Source organism: Chiloscyllium plagiosum, chromosome 19, assembly GCF_004010195.1.
Source record: "Chiloscyllium plagiosum isolate BGI_BamShark_2017 chromosome 19, ASM401019v2, whole genome shotgun sequence".
In the NCBI taxonomy this organism is placed as follows: Eukaryota; Metazoa; Chordata; class Chondrichthyes; order Orectolobiformes; family Hemiscylliidae; genus Chiloscyllium; species Chiloscyllium plagiosum.
Window position 1 is genome coordinate 32462692 of NC_057728.1, and position 13060 is coordinate 32475751.

General features: G+C 40.0%; 1 long non-coding RNA gene across 1 annotated transcript; it reads right to left on the minus strand.

Moving 5' to 3' along the window:
• Positions 1-1963: 1963 nt before the first annotated feature.
• Positions 1964-12089, minus strand: LOC122559386. The gene is made up of 3 exons (XR_006314415.1): positions 12036-12089; positions 4886-5123; positions 1964-3459 (listed from the first exon to the last, which is right to left on the minus strand). It is a non-coding gene; the product is annotated as an uncharacterized LOC122559386 (long non-coding RNA).
• Positions 12090-13060: the final 971 nt, after the last annotated feature.

Genomic DNA, 13060 nt, shown 5'->3' on the forward strand with positions numbered 1-13060 from the left:
TATGAGATCTAGGAGGAGAGGAAGAGCTAATCTTAGCCCATTTGAGATTTTGTTTGGTATGCCGCCCAACACAGGAATTGGCCCAACACCTAAGGTAAGACAGATAACAGGCCACTGTGAGGATGAGATGTTGTGTTACTGTATACACTTTTATCTCAAATACAGAATCAAGTGAAAGCAGCACTATCCCAACCAGCCAAAGGGAAGCTGCACGATCTAGAACCGGGAGACTGGGTAGTGGTGAAAGACTTCAGGAGGAAAAACTGGAAGGCGAAGAGGTGGCTGGGACCGTTTCAAATGCTCCTCACAACACAGACAGCAGTTAAGATTGCAGAAAGAGCCACGTGGATACACGCCATCCATTGCAAGCGTGTAGCTGGGCCTGAGGAGACATCGGACAGCACCGGAACCAATTAAGTGCAAGTAGTGATTAGAAGCCTCATACGAATATGGGACTGCCCCAGCTCACACTTTTAGCAAGCGCCCTGGTAAGACTATTCGTAAGGGCAGGGGCATTGCGTAGACCCCACCCTACCATGGCTTTGATGAGTATGACATGTGAACATGGACTACGTACAGGGCACACCAGAGCAAGTGACGATACCACCACAAAGCTGTGTTTCATGGAGATGGTATCTGAGGAAAGGCCTGGTGTTTCCTAAACATTTTCTGATGTATAGCTAATCTGGCTCTGTATTTTTTTTAATTGTTGCTGTAGTTGTCCTTGTTGTCATAAAATGACAAAAAGGGGGAAAATGTAATGGAAAATTATCCATTTACTGTGAAATTAATTATCCATTTACTGTGAAATTTAAAGAGAATGAGTCAATTTTAAATCAATGCTGTACTGAGATTTGTAAACGATGCTTTGATGAAGGTTTGATGTTAACTTATCTCTGTTTGAATTCTGTAAATATTCAACTCGACCTTGCGATAGTCGAACTCAGCGAAAGCTGAATAATTGTTATGTCTAGGACCAGGGGATGAGATGATAACAACTTGAGTTTCCCTAGGCATTTTCCAATTCTATTGCACCTTTTTGTAATTTGGATGAGAGTAGGTCCCACTTTGCAGATTGTTCAGTTAGTTTTTCTTGTACTCCTTATCATCTCCATTTTGAGCTTCCACATGTTTCCATCTAACTCTTCCACAGAGATCTTCATTTCCCACCATTATCCCTGAACTCCAACTGACCCATGCCAACCATCATGAGACACTGACTGACCCCTGTTAAAAGAAGGGTGATGATGACTGTCAGGATGGCATGGTGGCTCAGTGGTTAGCAATGCTGCCTCACAGCACCAGGTTCGATTCCAGCCTTGGGTGGCTGCGCATATTCCACACAAGCAGAGTAAGTGTTTTTCCTCTGAGGATGTAGTCTCTATTTGTGTGTCATTTCAAGCTTTTCCAACATGTGATGCTCCCATATTGAATGTTACTAAGAGTCACAGTCCCTTAGACAGGGTTGTAACATGGTATGGTATTAATTTTAGGTGGCCTATGTAGCTTCAGTTACAATTAAAGTCAATCAGACAGCTGATGTTTAATAGCAAAACATTCCCAAAAGTGAGCTTCAATATCCAATTAAGTATCACTTGTGCCACCTATGTGCCCACAGAAGTTTAACTTCATTTTTTCCCTATTAGGTGTACTAGAAAGTGTTAATGCTGGCTGGCAGCAATAGATCTGGTGCACAGCTGCAATTCAAAAATTGTGCTGATAGTGGAAATCCAGGAAGGTCCTGACCGTGAGGAGTACAACTATTGGTGAACATGAGATAGCTTGCCACCATTGCAATGTAGTGCCTAAATAATGAGGTGAGACACAAAAAAAACCTGCTGATGCAGGAATCCAAGGTAGACAAGCTGAAGGCTTGAAGAACAGAGATGGAGAAAAACAACTTGTCCTGAAGAAGGGTTATGCCTGAAATGTTGACTTCCCCACCTCCTGATACTGCCTGGCTTGCTGTGTCTTCCAGTCTCGTGCTTGTCTACCCTAAATAATGAGATGAGCAGCAAAGAATTGAGAGAGATTACTTGCTAGAGCTCATGGAGAGCAGCATGTTATGAAACTCCCTAAAATTGTCACGTAGCCAATTTCTGGTAAAACTCAGTTCATAGTCTTTAAATCATGTTGGTCTTTTAAGTGCGATCCATGCACATTGTTTTTGGCCATTAATCTGGGCAACGTTCCTTCCCCTTGGCATATCCTTTCTATCACGTGTTGTTTTTATATTATTACTTCCCAGGATGTGGGTGTTGCTGGTGGTTCAATATTTATTACCCATTCCTAATTGCCCAGAGGGCCATTAAAAGTCAACCAGCTTTGGTGTAGAACTAGAGTCATATCTAGCCAGACCAAGGCCGATGTTTTCTTTTGCAGGACATTAGCAAGCCTTTTAAAAATAATGGTAACATGACTAATCTTAGGCTAGTGTTTAATTTCAGGGTTTTTTTGTTGAATTCAAATTTCACATGTCTTGGTGGGATTCCCAACATTCATTTGGGGTCTGAATTACCAGTCTAATGACGTTCCCACTATGCCAAAGCTCCTCTCCTGTTGCTGTGATACCTTGTGTTGGTCCATTTCTGTTGTTGGGTTATTGTGGACATCTGCTCTGCTGTTTGATCTGTGCAAATGGTAAGTTTACAATTTCATGACCGACTCTCCAATGCTTAACTCTGGCAAAGCTTTGGCAGTCTTGGCAAAAGTGAAATTTGGCTCTGTTGTTCTAATTTGATATTATTCCAACCTGTTATGACATTGGGTTTTAGTATATTTTTCACTATTGAAAACATATTCAGTGGAGCATGGCTTAATCTTTGGACTGGCTACGTTCCATCCCTTCAGTAAGTTTCTCTCTCTACTTGATGATTACCTTATATACATCTGGGCTGGTTTTGCTTAATTTCTTGAAGATTTTCACTGCCACCTCAGCCTTTCTATTTGACTGGAGATAGAGTGGCAATGTGTGGGGTTGAATTCCCCAAACCTGGATGAAGCGGCTGCATTTTTCACTTGTGACTGCTAGGAAGAGCATGCTAGAAGAATTTGAAGCTGAACAAGAAAATAAATTGCAAATTAAAATGCCCAAAACCAAGTGTGTAAGCCATGTATTGACAGGATTAGCACTCTACCTGATCAAGAGTAAGAACTGTAAAAGTAATGTGGCGACCAGAGTTAAAAGCAGTGCAAACATTTGACGGATTCATCAACATGTCTTGCCAGGTTTGTGTCAATTATTGTGCCAACTCACAGCCAAGGACATGCAGTGACATTGGGGCACAGTTCAACTAGCATGTTCCCAAAAAACAACTGGTGATAACAATTTTTGGATTACTCTTTTCTTTTTCAGCTCTTCTCTGGTCTTTCAGGACAGCTGGACATTTCCTCAGCAGACATCAAATTGGTCTTGCACTCATTTACGTCAAGCGGATATTCTCCAGAATGACAGTAAGCCTGTAAACACATAATTGTATTCCTCTATCAGTGGTTTAGTGTGCAGAGATACATTGCAAATCTGTTTTGGCACATAGAAGGTTACAAGTCCAAGCATTTAACTTGCTTCAGCTAAGATGACAGACTTTTGCTATATATGATCTGGAACTCCAGACCTTTATTAATGTCATTGCAGTGGGCTCAAATAAAATAATCTGTTCTTCAGCATGAGAATGGTACCATCACCTACTCTCAACCTCACTTTAAAGGGCTTCATTTTTGGATTGCAAGTTGAGCCACTTTGCTCAAGTTCGAATGTTACATGACTTATCAGTGTCTATCAGACATGACGTTCTCCTTTGGAAGTCATCATTCCAATACTTATCGATAGGACTGAACCAACCTGTTATTAAATGTAGAATGGTTGACAGAATCTCCAACAGTTTAGATTACTTACAGTGTGGAAACAGGCCCTTCGGCCCAACAAGTCCACACCGACCCGCAACCCACCCATTCCCCTACATTTACCCAACACTACGGGCAATTTTACATGGCCAATTCACCTAACTTGCATATTTTTGGACTGTGAGAGAAAATCAGAGCACCCGGAGGAAACCCATGCAGACACAGGGAGGATGTGCAAACTCCACACAGAGAGTCGCCTGAGGCGGGAATTGAAGCCGGGTCTCTAGCACGGTGAGGCAGCAGTGCTAACCACTGAGCCACCGTGCTGCCCTCTTGCACTTGCTTCTAGTTAAACATTTGTACAACCAGAAGGTTGATTCCCCACACTAGACATGTATTCTATTCTTTTGCTTGTTGTTCTGTGTAAAATTACATCCTGTCTTTTGACCCTGTCCATTCTGCCCTGGAGTATCTATCAGCACATTGCAACGCCAGTCTGCTCTGCCATGAATATGGTCTTGCTGCTAAATCATAACCACAGCACCTGTCAAATGTTTTCCTCAGAATAAGTTTCTCCTGAGTACACTTGCTCTCATTGCAGGATCTCTTATGTCTAACGTAATCCTTCTTTAATTGTATCACTTTTTCATCATGCAAATTCATAGAATTTCATGAGCTGAATTAATGAATTTACATGCTGTTCAGTGGATTTTTTTTTAAAACCTAGGAGCCCTAATATTGAACATTTGTCATTCGTAATTTACATTCAAAGAGTGTAAAGCATGCCTTCAAAACTTTCAACATTTCTGTAGTCTATTTTCTCTATTCTTAAAGAGATATTTAGGGTGGACTACACTTTGAAACACACAGTCTCTTCCCAACAGTGACAAGTGTGGCTATTCTGAGCTGCTCTGGCTTGGTCAAACAAACTGCTATTTTGTAACTTTGCCATTATGTTTGGAAGAACAGCTAGTTTTGCTTCATGTCACCTTTCATTTTGACTGGACCCAGGAGAGAAAAAGTTACATTCTTTGGTTCTTACCAGTGTTTCAGCTGTGGACTGTTTCTTAAACTTTTCATAGTTCTGAATATTCTTGTGTCTCACTGTCTGTAGATGTACATTTTCTTTTTTTTAAAAAATAGCTCTTCAACACTTAATTTCAACCCCACTTCTGGCACCATGTTCTATGTACACAAAGCAGCAGACTGGTCTGTACTAAATTGCAAGTGCTTCAAAGATGGCTGTCCTCAGTGTGTGCACCTCAGTGCAGATCACATAACTGTAACAGAGCAGAGAGAAGATTTGTACATGATTGCACTTCAATCCAATCATAATTATTATTTCCTCACCATTGACACTAAATAGACTAACATCTAATTACCAGCCTTCTGTTTCTCCCTTTTCTGAAGGGTATAACATTTATAATCCCCCAAGCCTGGTACCATGTATTCAAATGATTCTGGACATATCCACAGAGAAGCAAACAGGAAGATAATTGGCAAAAGGATCATAGATTACCTAACTGAGAAAAGAACAATGCAATTTTAAAAGACGATTTTAAAAAATCCTTCAGTTTTGAGCCTGTCTAAAGTATTTTGATATGTAATCACTATACTGCCATTTTTATATATTTGTATCTGTGAGCTTTGTAAAGATGAAACAAGTCCCTGTGTGTGTGTGACAGGCTTTAATTTGTAATGATTTTGAAATGTTTTCTGTGTTTCAGCTGTGATGGCCAGCTCTTCTTGCAACTCCTCTGGTTTGCTTACTTTTCTGAGTCTACAACCAGGCTTAAATAATCAAACAGATTGCCCCAGATCAGTTGCCACACTTACATTATCAAACCCAGAAAAAGTGAAAACTACAGAGACAAACTGGGTAGCAATGATATTCATCAGGATGTTGTATTTAGCCACATGCACAACATTCTACTCACTAGTATTTCATTGTGCAATGAAAACTACGGAAATAGCATTTTTGTTTAGTTTAATTAGTTGGTCTCATTGATTATTAATTATAAAATCAGACTTGTGTGTTTGAGTTGTTCACCTTTGCTTTGTATGACACCACAAGCAGTACAAAGTTGGAGTGGTGTCAAATCTGGTTTGATTAGTAGGCTCTCAAAGGTTCACCATAGACTTGATTTCTGATGCATTAACTTCTCTTAAACTCATAACTTGAAGAGGGATTCTCTCCTCACTTTTGTAACAAATCTGTTATCAATGCGAACACTGCTTACACGATATTCCAGCATGGTTCCATTTCTCAAAATCATTAAAGTTCCTGTCAGGCAGCAGCCAGGCCGGTTAATTGTGATCTTGCCTCACTGACTATTGAATTACAGCTACTGGACTGCATTTGTTAACCATATTGCCAACACTTTCTTTCACTCATTTCTCCAAGCAGTTTCAAATCCACTTCCAAAGATAATTTTACTTTTAATGTAACACTATGTTTGATTGAATTCTGGAACTTTATTTTAATAAGCTCACTATCATGAATAAAATGATGCTGGGTTCATTAGATATAATGCTAATAGTTAACAACTAATGCTGTCACTTAGGAAAATGGATGCGACTTACTCTGAATTAAAAGGAAGAGCATATGAATCTGCTCTGCATGTTTTATGTTGGGGCAGAATTCTGGTCTCCTGCACGTCACAGGCTTGGAGATAAAAAAGGACACTTGAGTAGGTGGGGAAGTGATGTAACCAAAACTCCTGTCTTCCTACTTCCACTAGAAATAAAACTGAGGCAGGAAGATCCATGTTTGACCAATTACTCTCAGAACCTCAAGAGGCCAATTGACTATTTAAAGGCCTTAGTACACCACCAGCAATCAACAAGTAAGCCTGTTGCCATGCAGCCTGTCCAACTGGTCAAACTGTGCAGGCAGGTTGTTGGGGTGGAGTGGAGCCTTGATTAAAGACAAGAAATACTTGATTTAGGGACTGGATCTAGGGCAGAGATTGTCTGCTGGGATCCACACTGTTGTCCTATTTCCAAACCCTGTAGCCCATACCTCCAGGACCATCAACCACAGAAACCCCCTTCCCTAGAAATTACTTACCTTGCTCCACTGTGAACCTCATTGCTCTTCTCCCAGCAGCTATGGCTCCCTCAGTGATACTCCCTGGTGTGATTGTAACTAGATCAGCCAAGTGGACCTCAGACTATAAGTTCCCTGATTGGGGCTGTTCTCCTGGTCCAATGAGGGAGCCCTGGCTAACAGGTCTGTCAGCCATTCTTCTTTATATCTGTCAGCGCCAGCAGAAATGCTAATGGGGGAAAAGACTGCACCAGGTTAAATCTGATCTTCCTGGACTTTGGGGTAGGGGGGGGTGTAATGGCATCAGAATGCCAATGCTGGACACAAGATTCCTCTTAGCATGAGAGTTTATTTCAGGGGGTAAAGGTTCGTTCCAAAACCACAGGAATGGACTGGCATGGGCAAGAGGTGTGGTCGGCACAAGGTCTGGTTCCATGATGTACAAAATTTGGGTAGGTGCAGCCATTCTGAATAAGCACGTGAATCACATGAAGACTGCAAACAGGGCAGAAGCAAAACATATCCGAACCCTGAGAACTGCCGGAAGAGCTGTCAAAACCAGTGAATTCTCCCCCTCTGTCTAACATCGAAGAAGCTCGGAGTCGGAGATGGACATGGTGGGTGTCGTAGCCTCGACACTTTCACTGCCTGAAAAAGAAGATGAATTTCTTTCGAGATGCTCTAGCTGGAAGAGGCAGGCTACAGTCTGGTATGTGTTCCCATATCCGAGGCTGAGTCAGAGGAACTGGACCCATTGCAAAAATGCTACAAGAGAAAGAACAGGCCTACATTCCTGGACTTAGATGGGAAGATGTAGTGATTGTAGCGAGGTCAGCCAGGAGGACTGCATGAGTTCCCTGATTGGGGCTGTTAACCTGGGCCAATCAGGGAGCCTTGGCTGACAGATATAAACATGAGTGTTAGAGGTTCTGTTCACTCAGAGCTATCTGTAGAACCTGGACCAGTGTCAAGTATTGTGCCCGCGTAAATAAAATGGGCGACTTGGTGACAGGATACTGGTTTCTGTGGAACTGTTTCACTCCTGTGTGTAAGATCGAGGCAGTACCCCTGTTAAAGGGTCTTGGTTCCAGTCAAAGGCACAGCAATGGCGTTGTTAATATCTGATTGATATTAGGTTTATGACACACAGTGAAAAACCTATTTTTTCCAGGGTATCTCAAGGCAGTTGAAAAGACCTCACTGCCTCAATAATATTCCACAATAGAATGCTATTATTTAGAATTTTGCATGAATACAGTTTGAGAAAATTATGGACTGCCAGCATCTGAAAAGAAAGACATAATGATTAGGAGACAAAATGCTTACTTACCTTTTATATTGTCAGGAGCTGATGTTTTTTCCAAGAAAATGTAAAAGACACATGTATAATTTCCTGAATACCTTTATATTTGAAGGTCTGTAAAGAAGCTTAGGACTGCTTTTGTGTAATTAACACCTACGTCTAGCTTTCAAGCTGTTCCATTGCCTAAATATTGATGTCCAGATTATTAATATTGTTAGTCAGTTAAGTGAGATTCCTAACCCTGTGTCCTGGTATTTCTTTATTCACAATTGTTTATCCCAAGTCATAGTACAGCAGATGCAAGCAACTTATGCTATTCATTACACCTGCTCATTTCAGTTCACAGCAAAATCTGTATTCTGAAGCCATGGACTCAGATCCCACAGGAATTCTAAATTAAGAGCAGTCTGTTTTGGAACAAACCACAGGCAGAGTAATTATTATTGAAATGTTGAAGGATTATATTCAGGAGGTGTGCAACAGAAGAGGCAGATCTGTTCCACACAGTTAGAACAAACAGAAATAACTTTATTGTATAACGACCAGGTCAAATGCAAAGCAATTTCAATCTTAAGACTTCCAGCTACTCTAACTGCCAGACTGCCTCTATCCCCCAGAGCTCATTACATTATGTTTGACAAGGACATGGTACAGCAGTCCCAGCATAAACAGAGGTTAGCTGCAGAGATACTCCTGTATTTAGTCACAAAAACACGAAGAATAAGGAAACCATAACTATGCCTTGAAAGTATAATTAATAACTAAATGGCCACTTCACAACACATTAATAAGTCATAACAACTTTTCATCCCATTTACAATAAATGCCACAACACACAGGGTAATCTTAATAGAATAATTCTCTTTTAAGGAATTCAGAGGACCGATCTTAAGCTAGCTTGTTGCCAACAGTCTTCTGTCCCTGTGTGCTTTGTTACTTGTGGTAACCTTAACATTGCTTAATTAATATTTTATCAGAAACCTTGATTCCCACAAATAGATAATTCTTTGGAAATATCTATGTGTATAAATCACAACTGCTAGATCATAAAGGATTACTCTTTACCTCCAGTTCAACCAAGTTATTTATCCACATTATTTTACTATCATCTCAATTCATTCCAGGCTTGCTGTTATTTTCATGCTTCAATAAAAAATTATTTAATATGAGACATACTTGTCTGTCCATGCACCATATTTAAAGTAGTTTTATCTATTTGATCAGGAGAGAGTGAGGATTGCAGATGCTGGTGAGTCAGATTCGAAAAGTGTGGTGCTGGAAGAAGCACAACAGGTCAGGCAGCATCTGAGGAGCAGGAGAGCTGATGTTTCAGGTATAACCGCTTCCTGAGTAAAACATTCTAGATGAAGAGCTTATGCCCGAACGGTTAACTCTCCTACTCCTCAGATGCTGCCTCACCTGTTTATCTATTTGATCAGCATAACGAAATAGTAAAAAATCTTTGAGAGAGGTGTTCTGAGATAAACAAAAATCATCAAGATCTTGTCAGGTAAATAAAATGCTTGATCCAGAGGGTAAGTGAGTTACTAACTCCTGACAGAACATATTTGACTCCTTAAAAAAGTTTCACCCTGTTTGTGAATAAAGAAAGTTTACAACAACAGCATGTCCTTCCCCTGCCTTTTACCACAGAGATACAGATTTGCAATACCATAGGAACATGATCACCTCCAGGCTCCCCTTCAACTCATGGTTTGGACATATATAAAATATTCTTTCATTGTCAGTGCATTTTTATTTGCAATTCCCTACTTAGTAACATCGTCATCACAAAAACTTTAATAGTTCAAGGAGAAAGCTCATCACCACCTTCTCAGCATAACTGAGATGTACAATAAACGCAGCTGTGCCAGCATCACCACATTCTGAGGACAAAAATATATTGCAATAGCATCCACAGAATGTCCCAAAGCACTTTAGAGCCAATTAATTATTTGAAGTGCAGTCACTGTTATTTTCAAAATGTAGCAGCCAGTCTCTGCAGAACAAGAGTATACAAAAAGCAATGAGACAACTGACAGGTTAACCCATTTTTATCAATGATTGTGGAGAAGTAAACATTGCACAGGACACTGCACCAAGTTCACGCTTCTCTTCAAATAGTGACACTGCAAAATCAGCAGTTCTGACAAAACAGCACACATCATTTAGTGTCACACTGACAACTTCATTACATATTTGAGTCTGGAGCAGACTTTAAGTTGCATATAAGCAATGTACAAGCATTAAAATATCTAAATCATTTTTTTTTTGACTGATAACTTTATAATGTCATTCATATTGTTTCAAAGATTCACATTACATCAGCAGGAGACATAAACAATAATGTTTAATGTGTACGATGACACTATTCACACCACAATGCCATTCCTATCATGATAGGGACTAATCTTTTCTCCATCTTCAATTTTGAGGATGGTTTTACATTTTTGAACAGCCTTGGTATTAATGAATTTAGCGTTGTGAACAAAGTGCTAAATTTAGTAAACACTACAGTGAGAAGCTACCTTCATAACCAATAGTTTTGGGATTAGTTTTTTTTTAATTGTATTTCTGGAAAGAGAATCTTGGTTTGCTCAGTGACAAAGTTACCCCAGACACCACAACTTCAGTAGTTCAGGTACAAGTGTAAGGTCTTTAAAACAATGCAGAAGTAAGTATTCAAATTTTCTTTGTGAGAAAAGGGAAGTAACACATTCAAAATGGGTTACCAATGACTATATTAACATTTAAAAAAAAAAACAACATACAGAGATATCTAAACTGTTTCAGTTCTGAGCCTTCCTCCTCTTTCATTGCTATGATTTAGGACAATACAAGAAAAGCCATAACAGAAACCTAGTACAGTTGACTAATAAATTATAACAACAACTTCTAATTATATAACACCTTTAATGGTTCCTCCATCTCCAGGATCCAGCAACACTTGGTGTTCAGTGGGTTCACCCACAGCATAAGATCCACACTTTGAGTCACAAAATGGAAGAAAACAAAAATTCAGAATAGGGTTCCTATGAAGTACTCGAAATATCTTAAAGGATAAAGCACATGTACTCCATTCCTTGGCCTGGAAATCCTGATAGTATAATTGCTAATACACTGCATATTGATCAAACTAATTGGATGGAATTTAAAGCCTTTTTTCAAGGCACATTTGAAGTCAGGAGCCAGTCCAGGGTGGAAACCCCACTCACTTCCATCTCTGTCTTGATTAAGTCCAGGGCATGATAGTTCTCCATCCATCACCTCAACACCAACTGAGTAGGCAGTGCTACTTAAAGAGCAAATCCCAATGCCACTGCTGTTTAACCAGCAGTGGGCAGGGGACTCAGAAATCAAAACCCAATTGGATTTACTTGTAGATATACTTGGGCAGCACAGTGGTTAGCACTGCTGCCTCACAGTGCCTGAGACCCAGGTTCAATTCCCACCTCAGGCGACTGACTGTGTGGAATTTGCACGTTCTCCCCGTGTCTGCGTGGGTTTCCTCCGGGTGCTCCGGTTTCCTCCCAGTCCAAAGATGTGCAGGTAAGGTGAATTGGCCATGCTAAATTGCCCGTAGTGTTAGGTAAGGGGTAAATGTAGGGGTATGGGTGGGTTGCACTTCAGCGGGTTGGTGTGGACTTTGGGCCGAAGGGCCTGTTTCCACACTGTAATGTAATCTAATCTAATATCCAATGAAGGGATCCTTTGTTCAAAACCACATGGTGCCTGATTCCATGACATCAAGAAAGGCTGTGCCACAGAAAACTACTGCTTTCCCTTTGCTGCTGGACCACTGCACTCCTTTCCTATGGCCTCCATCATGCCTTCACTCACCTGTAACCTGGATTCAGTGCTGGTAGTGCCTATAATAAATTATCAGCTTCTGACTGGCCAGCAGCACCTTGCATCCTGGGGAAGGCCTGCCACTGGTTAAATAAGTATCTAAATTGCACTTAATACTGAATTGCAATTAAGTATCTAAATTGCATCTGAAATGTGATGCTGCACCACCTCTCTTGTAGGATTAAGTTCCACCCAGTAATATAAGCCTAAATGTAATATCTGTCATGAATCGAAGCAATCAAGCAGCGTTATTGATCACAAATCAACTGGAACCTGACATAGGAGGTTCAAGATAACGAAACTTAAATTATTTAAGCTGAAAAAGTGTTCAAATAATTGGTACAGCTGAAGAAACATGCCAATCAATCAATCATCCTGACAACTGACAACATGTCTCGTATACCAAGGACAGATCAAGTAAATAATTCTGAACTAACTTTAACTGAATTTGAAGTAAGTCTAGCATCAGAATGAGAAACAGACCTGGGCAAGACTTCAGTTGACTGCTGGTGACTGAAGCTATAGGAAAATAAATTTGGAAAATAGCCAATAACCAAGAACTCAAACATATTTAAGATTTCACTACTGCTGAGGAAATCATTCAATAATTAAGCAAATATGTTCACAGATAATAATACTTCAAGGATTCTTAAGGACTTTTAAACAATGTAACCTTAGTTATAACCTTGTCTGTACCAAATCATTCTACATTTACTTCTTACATTTAAATGCATGTTTGAAGTTCTACTTTATAATTTCTTCAGGGTTAGTAGGAAATAAAATTCCTCTTTCTTTCACTGAAGAAAATCTTGGTAATTGATGCTTCAATTGTGATGGATACATTGTATTCCAAGATGAATAGGCAGGGCAAGATAGAGTCTCCAGGATCTTGCTTACTAATCTGCTTTCCTTTCACTGCTCAAATGCAGCTGTTGAAAAATAGTTTATTGTATAATTTTGAGTGAAGCTGTACTGTCTTTCCAAGCAGGCAAACAGATATGTGAGCCTTTCATCTT